Consider the following 10,698-nt stretch of genomic DNA (forward strand, 5'->3'; position numbering starts at 1 on the left):
TTTACGGCATTTACTGTACAGCCAAAATGGTGTGTTACGTATATTCTATGTTTTGGTATGATTCCGAGGATACCAAATTTATATGGTTCTATTTACATTTTAACAAAAATCCAAAACTGTGCCAAAATTTTTATTTTATTTTTTAAAGTTGCCATATTCTGACACCTGCAACTTTTTTATAGGTCCGTGTACGGGGATGCATAGGGCGTCATAGTTTGCACGTCCAGGTGTACTTTTTAGTTCTACCATTTTGGGGAATTGTTATTGCTTTGATCACTTTTTATTCAAATTTTTATCTGCGCAAAACAGTGAAAAAATGGCGGTTTGGCACTTTTGATTTTTTTTTCCTGCTACGGCATTTACTGTATGGGAAAAATATTTTTATATATTTGTAGAGCGGGCGTTTTTGGACACAGGGATACCTAATGTGTATGTGGTTCACAGTATTTAAGTACTTTTATATGTATTCTAGGGAAAGGGGGGTGATTTTAATTTTATTTATTTATTTATTTTTTTTGCATTTATTCTTGAACCCCAGGGTAGAGTAGCTTGCAAAAGAAAATCATTGCAGACAGGCCTGGGAGCCTTCACAAGGCTCCCGGCTGTCATGCCAACGTGATGCCAGCCCCGGAGCTTTCTCCGGGGCTGGTGATCACCAGTAAAATGGCATCTCACTCAGCTTTGACCAAGTCTCCAGAAGGGTTAATGCCCACGATCATTTCAGGCACCAATCGCGGTCATTAGCGCAGGGGGTCTGCTGTAACAGCAGACACCCGACTATGGCAGCTGCCATATTTAAACACCCGGCACCCGCCGCAGTAGTACAGCGGATGTTGGGAAGGGGTTAAAGTTTATGGATAAACCTAGCAAATTCTATAGGACAGATATTAAGCTGGTTCTTTAGGGAGTTGCTCTGATAATGGGGGATAACTTGCTGCCTGATGCTTGTTGCTGCTGGTTTGGTCCTCCTTCCTCTGGCTCATCATCAGGTCTGGTAGAAAATGGTACCGAGGAAAGACAGTGACCGCCAGGTGATCACTGGATTCCACCTCCAATCCTCTGCTAATACAATTGTGACTCTCCTCATTGGTCTTGGTAGCCCTTCTCCTTACTCTCGGGTCCTGAATGGTTGAAGACGTCATGTGTCAGCTGTGCTAGTAAAGCATTCTTCATTCATTCCCTCCATTCTGCTGACCTTCCACTATTTGTCTTCTCTCTGCAGCAGTCCAATACTCCTCACCATGGACTGGTCCCAACAATGTGAGCACCAATGTCAAGATACCCAGCTTTTCCTGCTGCAACACTTGGACGCGCCAGCAGAAGCTCCTACACTCCAATGTCCGTGCTCTGTATCACACATAGTTCTTCCATCATGTAGTCAACCTCAAAGGAAATGGCAACAGCACACAAAATACAGGTTTAGATATATATGTTTGTATTCACAGTTTTTCTTCAGAGGGCCACATTTAGGCATTCAGGGAATTTTGCATTGTGCCATCCCTCCTTGTTCAGGTCCTAAAGCTGCAAAACATTACCATACTATCACACTAGCAAAACCATGTATAGTTGTTGGTAAAATAAAATTATACTTAATATATTAAAACTGGTGTATAAAAAAAGTATCTGGAATCAGGAACTATCCTGCTAAATCCACGATTGGAGAATTATCTTTGTACTTGCCATACTATCATTAGGAGTTACAGTAGTAGTAGTAGTATAAAAAACAAAAAACTTGCGAGTCTTCAGTAGGTGATACCTTTTTTAATGGCTAACTCATAATGATGACAGAATATAACGTTTCGAAGCTCTTTGGCTTCTTCTTCAGATATAACTAAGAACAATTTCTGAAGGCTGCCTATTTATGTACAACAGGACACATAGGGATAGGATTTCAGGAGGGAGGGGGATGAGGAGAAGAGGCTTATTAGTATAAACATGTAAACAATTCACAGGTCCCAGGTTCTTATCTTTATGGCTGTCTTTTGGTGTCTCCTGTGCCACAGACAGCCACCAAACCTCAGGAATATGGTTGTTAGCAGCTCACTGTCACCTCCAACTAACACAGGAACATTCCCCATGCGGACAGAAAAGGTGCAAAACCTGCCCTCACATACTGACCACTGACAGGATAGAGATACCAAACTCTAACAGGGAATATCAAATCAGAGGTGCGTTCACCTGTAACACACCTAATGTAGTGTATTTAATAATACGCACCAAATGTCCCACTGAAAATCTGTATGTTGGAGAGACCGGTCAGAAGCTCAGAATGAGAATGAACGCACATTGCCATACAATTAGAGAACAGAGAATGGACCTTTCCGTGTCAAAACATTTCTGCAATGAAGATCATAATATCACCAATGACTAGAGATGAGCGAACACTAAAATGTTCGAGGTTCGAAATTCGATTCGAACAGCCGCTCACTGTTCCAGTGTTCGAACGGGTTTTGAACCCCATTATAGTCTATGGGGAACATATACTCGTTAAGGGGGAAACCCAAATCCGTGTCTGGAGGGTCACCAAGTCCACTATGACACCCCAGGAAATGATACCAACACCCTGGAATGACACTGGGACAGCAGGGGAAGCATGTCTGGGGGCATAAAAGTCACTTTATTTCATGGAAATCCCTGTCAGCTTGCGATTTTCGCAAGCTAACTTTTCCCCATAGAAATGCATTGGCCAGCGCTGATTGGCCAGAGTACGGAATTCGACCAATCAGCGCTGGCTCTGCTGGAGGAGGCGAATTCTAAGATCGCTCCACACCAGTCTCCATTCAGGTCCGACCTTTGACTCCGCCTCCTCCGGCAGAGCCAGCGCTGATTGGCCGAAGGCTGGCCAATGCATTCCTATTGGTAGCAGTGCTGAGCCAGTTCTGCTCAACTACACCGTGTGCCAGTCAGCCCATCTGATATAGCAGAGCCGAGTGTGGATTCCTATATCCACACTCGGCTCTGCTACATCACACACTCGGCTCTGCTATATCAGATGGGCTGACCGGCACACGGTGTAGTTGAGCAGAACTGGCTCAGCACTGCTACCAATAGGAATGCATTGGCCAGCCTTCGGCCAATCAGCGCTGGCTCTGCCGGAGGAGGCGGAGTCAAAGGTCGGACCTGAATGGAGACTGGTGTGGAGCGATCTTAGACTCCGCCTCCTCCAGCAGAGCCAGCGCTGATTGGTCGAATTCCGTACTCTGGCCAATCAGCGCTGGCCAATGCATTCCTATGGATTCCTATATTCACACTCGGCTCTGCTACATCACACACTCGGCTCTGCTATATCAGATGGGCTGACCGGCACATCAGATGTAGCAGAGCCGAGTGTGCACACTCGACTCTGCTACATCACACACTCGGCTCTGCTATATCAGATGGGCTGACCGGCACATCAGATGTAGCAGAGCCGAGTGTGCACACTCGACTCTGCTACATCACACACTCGGCTCTGCTATATCAGATGGGCTGACTCTGATAGAGCCCCAAAAAGTTATTTTTAATAACATTCCTACCTAAATAAAGGTTATCCCTAGCTATCCCTGCCTGTACAGCTATCCCTGTCTCTCAGTCACAAAGTTCACATTCTCATATGACCCGGATTTGAAATCCACTATTCGTCTAAAATGGAGGTCACCTGATTTCGGCAGCCAATGACTTTTTCCGATTTTTTTCGATGCCTCCGGTGTCGTAGTTCCTGTCTCACCTCCCCTGCGCTGTTATTGGTGCAAAAAAAGCGCCAGGGAAGGTGGGAGGGGAATCGAATTTTTTTGGAGTTTGCCACGTGATGTTCGATTCGAATCAAACACATCGAACAGCCTGATATCCGATCGAACATGTGTTCGATAGAACACTGTTCGCTCATCTCTACCAATGACATGAAAGTTTTGATTTTAAGAGGGAATTTTAAATCAAGGAAACAGTGACTGATTTATGAGTACAAGTGCATGACCCTATTTAACACTCTGGAGAATGGAATGAATGTCTCACATGGGTTCATGTCATGCTATAGAAATTACTGAACTAAGACAGCCATAAAGATAAGAACCTGGGACCTGTGAATTGTTTACATGTTTATACTAATAAGCCTCTTCTCCTCATCCCCCTCCCTCCTGAAATCCTATCCCTATGTGTCCTGTTGTACATAAATAGGCAGCCTTCAGAAATTGTTCTTAGTTATATCTGAAGAAGAAGCCAAAGAACTTCGAAACGTTATAATCTGTCATCATTATGAGTTAGCCATTAAAAAGTATCATCTACTGAAGACTCTCAAGTTTTTTTGTTTTTTATATTTCACACCCACTGGCTAACACGGTACAACAGCGAACATTTTCTTCTTTATAGTAGTAGTAATAGTAGTAATAGTAGTAGTAGTGGTAGTAATAGTAGTAGTAGTAATAATAATACCGTATGTGCTGTGGTGAAGATACCAGGCTGCAGATGCCATCTAGTGGCCACCCACAGTAAAGCTGTGGACCACAATTATCAGGCACCCATTTATGCTGTAACATGACATTGGTATTGGCTCAGAAGGCGAGGATATCAACTTTTTTTTTTTTTATGGCACACTTCACAAATTTGCAAGTCATCCTTGCGCAGGGTCAATGCTAATCTTCTCTGTATTGTTCCAATTTTAGTGTATGTGCTGCTGAAGCAACCACAAATATCAACTATAACACTCAGCTGAACTTCTACTTTAACAGCTACAAGTGGTAAAAACATCATACATGGCAACTTAACCTCTTAGATTCCACTATCAAAAATTACTTATTGCTGGGTGCCGACATGTTGGCACAGTGAAAGGGGGTCTACTGAAGGCCCTCATGTCAACATTATAAGTCTACCTATAAGCTGAACCTTATAAAGTCATGTGAAACACAAAATACAGAAGTAGTGGGTGAAAAATTAAACACTACCTCCACCATCTCCAGGTCTTAGTATCTGATAATAGGTGCAGGTCCACTCATTTTTGTGCAGGTGTAATTTTTTTCTCCAACTGTTCCTGAACAATCAATGCTTTGGTGCCTGATACGCTATTTAGGCTCTGTACTGTCAGATGGCCAGTGTCAGGCAGGAGCAAACATGGAGTGTTATTCAGAGCTCCAATGATAGACAGACAGTGTTGGAGCTCAGAATCACACCCCTTGTTTACTCTCCTGACTTATCTTCCTGATTCTTATCTGCCTTTTAAGGTATCCTGGGTTCTGCTTAAACAGCTAATGCTACAGCTAATTCTATCAGCTAGATCCTGCTATTTTATGATATTTGCTCCAGGGACCCTACCATAACAAGAAGTATGGCTTTATGGAAGGGTTGCTAAGAGAAAGTCTCTTCTTTCTATAAAGAATATGACAGCACGTCTTAAAGAGGCTATCTACAAAACAATAGACTGCTGGAAGATGGCCTTGGTTACACATAGTCCTAGATGCCATCTAGTGGCCATTATCAGGAAATCTATTATATGAAAAATATTGGTATAAACAGGGGCGTAACTACCGTGGTAGCAGCAGTAGCAGCTGCCACAGGGCCCGGGCCATTAGGGGGCCCGGTGACAGCCGCTACCGCTGCGGTTTTTTTCAATAGGCAGTTACGGGCCCTATTCACTTGCCGATCCTGGCTGGGCCGGGATCGGCAAGTGACACCGCGGTCCCCACAGAGGCTATCATTATACTCGGGGGTCTTTGCAGACCCCCGAGTATAATGACCAGCGGATCGGGAGAGGTAATAAACATAAAAAACTGTTACTTACCTCTCCGCGATCCTGCCAGGCCTCCGTCCTACTGCTGTCTGACGTCTCTGACGTCACATGAACCCGGCATGCTTCCCGGGTCATGTGACGTCCGACGTCATTAACGAAGGACGCGAGAGGAGGACAGTACAGCACAGGAGCCGGGGAACAGGTAAGAAGCAACAGTTGTTTTTTTTTTTTAATGTTTTTATTCCCGATTTAGTCTCCGATTATTATACTCTGGGGTCTGAAAAGACCCCAGAGTATAATAATTGTTTATGGGTGTCCACAGAGGGACACTATTGGGGTTAACACTGTGTGTGCAGGGGACACTATAGGGGTTAACACTGTGTGTGCAGGGGACACTATAGGGGTTAACACTGTGTGTGCAGGGGACACTATAGGGGTTAACACTGTGTGTGCAGGGGACACTATAGGGGTTAACACTGTGTGTGCAGGGGACACTATAGGGGTTAACACTGTGTGTGCAGGGGACACTATAGGGGTTAACACTGTGTGTGCAGGGGACACTATTGGGGTTAATACTGTGTGTGCAGGGGACACTATTGGGGTTAACACTGTGTGTGCAGGGGACACTATTGGGGTTAATACTGTGTGTGCAGGGGACACTATTGGGGTTAATACTGTGTGCAGGGGCAAGTAAGTAAGGGACATAATAGAGTGCGGAGGAGGGGGTCAGTCGAGGTCTTCGGCGTCAGTTGGGATGGGGGGGGGGCCCCATGTCAAAAGTTCGCCACGGGGCCCCGCCATTCCTAGTTACGCCACTGGGTATAAATTTATAAAATAAATACACCAATCAGCTGTAACATTAAGGGCTCGTTCACATAGGGCAAGAGGGGGCGGATTTTGGCGCTGAATCCTCGTCAAAATCCTCTCCCTTACAATAGAGGTCTATGCAGACTGCTAGCTTCTTTTTTCGGCTAGCAGGACCAAATGAAATGAATGGGAGCTGATCATTTCCTTTTTCCACGAGCGAGAACAAAAAAGCAAGCTGCCCTTTCTTCGGGCGATTTCTGCGGCTGATTCAGCCCCGGTGTCTGCCTCACGGCAGCAACTTCTGTACTAGGCCCATTAATTTGCGCCTACTCCGCAGCGGGAAGCCGCGACAGGCGCATTCTGGTCCTATTCTGATGCGTCAAAATCAGGGCCAAAATACGCCATCTCATGCCCCGTGTGAAAGGGGCCTAACACCGCACGGCAAATATCGGTAGGCTCCTTTCATGGCTAAAACAGCTCTGACCCATCAAGGCTTGTTCTCTACTATAAGCCTGTGATACCTGATATCAAAACATTATCAGCCGATCCCTCAAGTTCTATAAATTCTGTAACTGTGGATCAGACTTGTTTTCCCTGCCATGAATGGCGTGTACTTGGCCTGCGACATTGTTTAGGTAGATGGTACAAAAGTGGTTTAGGGATGAATACCTGTCATCCCACCTACCTAAAGATTGTTACAGACCCCAGTACTCTATTAGGTTAAGGCTTCCTGATGCAGAAACGTAGCTTTTTTGCTGCAGATTTTGTTGCGGTTTTTCGAGCCAAAGCCAAGAATGGCTACAAAAGGAATGGAAATATACAGGAAGTTCTAAATCCATGCTGGGCTTTGGCTCAAAAAACCGCAGCAAAATCTGCAACAAAAAAAACAGCGTTTCTGTAACGTGGGGCCCGAGCAGGATAATATGCTATGTCATACTACAAATATTGTTTAGGACTGAATTTAGGAACATGGCAAAGTGTTTAACCCCTTCATGAGCAAGACTTTTGATCAGTGGCAGATCCAAACTTTGCGGGGCCCTGGGCAATTGACTTTGGCGAGGCCCTACTTACCGGGGAGTCTGGGAGGTATGGAATGTGCCTATGTATTCAGCTCCTGGTCGGCGGGACATACCTCCTGCCCACCGGGACCGTTGTGTTAGGTTCGGGTCGCGTCGCAGGGCCCCGGGAGGTTGCCCGGCTCGCCCGGCCCTGGATCCGCCCCTGCTGTAGATGCCTAAGCAACCATGTCAAAATTTCACTTTTTCAAAACAATAAATTCTGAAGGAATATATATTTTATATGTAATAGTTATTTTATTAGATTTTGTGGAATAACTCAGGCATTAATGTGGTACCAAACTAGACTGGTATCATTTCAAGTTTTGTAAAAGAAAAAAATAAAGAAATAAAAATAAAAATCTACAAAAAATGGTCCTTTCACTCTCCTCTGTATAATGATACTAAATATATGTATTGTGTTTAACCTACATTATCACTGTAATACTTGTTTATTTTTGTGTATTCTTTAGCAGTTACGCCTGGTTCACATCTCCGTTGGTAATCCGTTCGGTGGAGTCCCCATGCGTTCCCCTGAACGGAATACTGAATACATTGACAAGCAGTGTGCAGTGAAAGCACATGGATCCCCATAGACTATAATGGGGTCCGTGTGCTTTCCACGTGGTGTCTGCACGAGTTATGTGGGCAGGAAAGTAGATTGTGGACTACTTTTCTGTCTGCATGTTCTGTGTGGAGACTGTGCGGAAAGCACACGGACCCCATTATAGTCTATGGGGATCCGTGTGCTTTCACTGCACACCGCTTATCAATGCGTTCGGTCGTCCGTTCAGGAAAGGGGGGCATGCGGACTCCCACAAACAGATTACCAATGCAGATGTCAACCAGGCCTTATTTGGGCTTGCTTTGAGTGTTATCACTCTCATTCATGTCAGTAGACTTAACCTACATTCAGATGAACGTGGGTGAAAATGGCCATGAAAGAACTGTTTAGCACCCGATGGGCCCCCGTTTTCACAGAAAATGGACATGACCTATATTTTGATCAGTGAAATTAATGCAGCTGTGTCATGGCTATTAAAAAATGTCTGTTGTAGCCTTGTGCACATATAGGGTTAGAAATTAGGATCATGGGATGAATATGCAAATCTGTCTCCCAGGATGTAAACAGGGAGACAGTGCCTCTGTTATGTTGCCCTCTATAGCAAGCACCCTGAACACCATGCCCGACTTCCCAGAAATTAGGATCAGTAAGGGTTTGACATTCAACCACTGCACCATTCTGAGTATAGTGTATGGAGCCAGAAGCTGATCACTATATAAAGTGCACAGGATCTGTTTCTTATGTTTTCTGGGTGCTAAGTACCAAAAGACATCTTTATTTATATGAATTGACCAAAAGAAAAAAAGAACAGAACGACAGCTTCTAAAATATTTAGGCGCATGAAGGGTTTAACTGGGACTGTAGCAAGGAAAAGAGGGGTATGTTTTGGGGTGATGTCACTTTGAGAGGCAGCAGCAGTTTTTTACCCTGTAATTTTGCCATTTAAGTTGTGATTGTCAGTTTTGACCAACCAGTCACTTGGATGGATCTATTACCGTTCAGTTTGCACAGTTTTATAGTTTATTCCTATAGCCATTGCATTCCTTTCTGTGGTCACAAGATGGCACCTGGAAACTGCGCAGTCCAAGACAAACTACATCTCCCATATGCTATTGTTTTACATTTGTGCAATGTTATTGGCTTTGAGCAAATAAAAGTGAGCCCTGGGCATGTGGTTGTAATAAAGAAAATGTTTTTCTACAGTTGGTCAAACAATGGGAATGAAGCAGAATGGAATTGATTATTGTAAACCACAAGTAGTAGTTGAATTATTATTTATTATTTCACATTTTCTTAGAATAGATTTTTATGGCATATCGAGTGAGTATACTCTAAAAGTAGGATCTGCACTCACTCATTTGTTTCCCTATTTCCTGGGAACTCTAATGAATTTTCAGCATTCATGGTATCATAGGTAAGGATTATAATGGGAGCCAACACCTCTGCTATAAAGCAGACGACATATAATACACAATCACACAATTCGCAAAGTTCTACTTTTAAAACAAACTTTCCTCCCATTATAGAGTGACATATGCTAGAGAGCATGCCCACAACAATCTCCCTTTGGATACGTGAACACAACATAAAAATGACACTCTGTAGTTCTAAAGCCAGGGTCCCATGGGACAGAAAAGCTGCGATTTCCCCACAGCAGAAATATCACTTGAAAAATCGCAGCGTTTTACTGTACGAGTGAATCCCATACCCACTTTGCGGTAAAAACTGCAGATTTCAAAAAAACGGTGAGGATTTGGAAATCGCAGCATGTCAATTATATCTACAGAAATGCCAGCAGTTTTCCCATAGATATAATTGTAACAGAAAGTCTGCGGAAGAAAACTAAGCGAACTTTCTGCGCTGCGGGAAAAACCGGGATGCGATTCCGTTGCGGTTTTCCCTGCAGCGCTTTTTTTCTGCAGGTCGTCCTGTGGGGCCTTAGCCTAAAAATCTGCACTAAAATCCACAATGAAATCTGCGTGTGCTACATTCATGTAACAAACCAGGAATAATACACACAATGCTGTTAGTTCACAATGGTGTCCAAACTTGAAGCTTCAACTCCAAAGATGTAACATGGCCTCCGCTTATCATGTGTTATCTATGATACTTGTGTCTTACTAGGTTGTAGAGAAGCCATTGGATCTCTTGAGGCTCCAGGGCTCAGAAGTGATTGCCACCACTGCACCCCCTATAGCTATGTCGCTGCTTGGAGACTATGCTCAGGGGCATAACTACCGCCATAGCAGCGGAGGCAGCTGCCACAGGGCCCGGAAATTAGGGGCCCGGTGACAGCCGCTACCGCTGCTATCATTATACTCAGGGGTCTATGCAGACCCCAAGTATAATGATTTGCGGACCGGGAGAGGTGAGGGAATGTAACAAACACAGTTGCTTCCCTCTCCACGATCCTGCCAGGCCTCCTTCCTTCTTGTCTGACGTCACATGAACCCGGCCTGCTTCCCGATTCATGTGACGTCCGACTTCATAGAACAAGGACAGCAGCGGAGAAGACAGCGTAGGAGCCGGGGGACAGGTAAGAAACAGTAATTTTTTATGTTTTTATTCCCCCG

At 44.4% G+C, this 10,698-nt stretch overlaps 1 non-coding gene across 1 annotated transcript; it reads right to left on the reverse strand.

Annotated features, from left to right (window-relative positions):
- Window positions 1-4,554: 4,554 nt before the first annotated feature.
- Window positions 4,555-4,657, reverse strand: LOC142205363 (U6 spliceosomal RNA). Its single transcript, XR_012716375.1, has one exon. It is a non-coding gene; the product is annotated as a U6 spliceosomal RNA (small nuclear RNA).
- Between the last annotated feature and the right edge of the window lie 6,041 nt (window positions 4,658-10,698).

Source organism: Leptodactylus fuscus, chromosome 5, assembly GCF_031893055.1.
Source record: "Leptodactylus fuscus isolate aLepFus1 chromosome 5, aLepFus1.hap2, whole genome shotgun sequence".
Lineage (NCBI taxonomy): Eukaryota > Metazoa > Chordata > Amphibia > Anura > Leptodactylidae > Leptodactylus > Leptodactylus fuscus.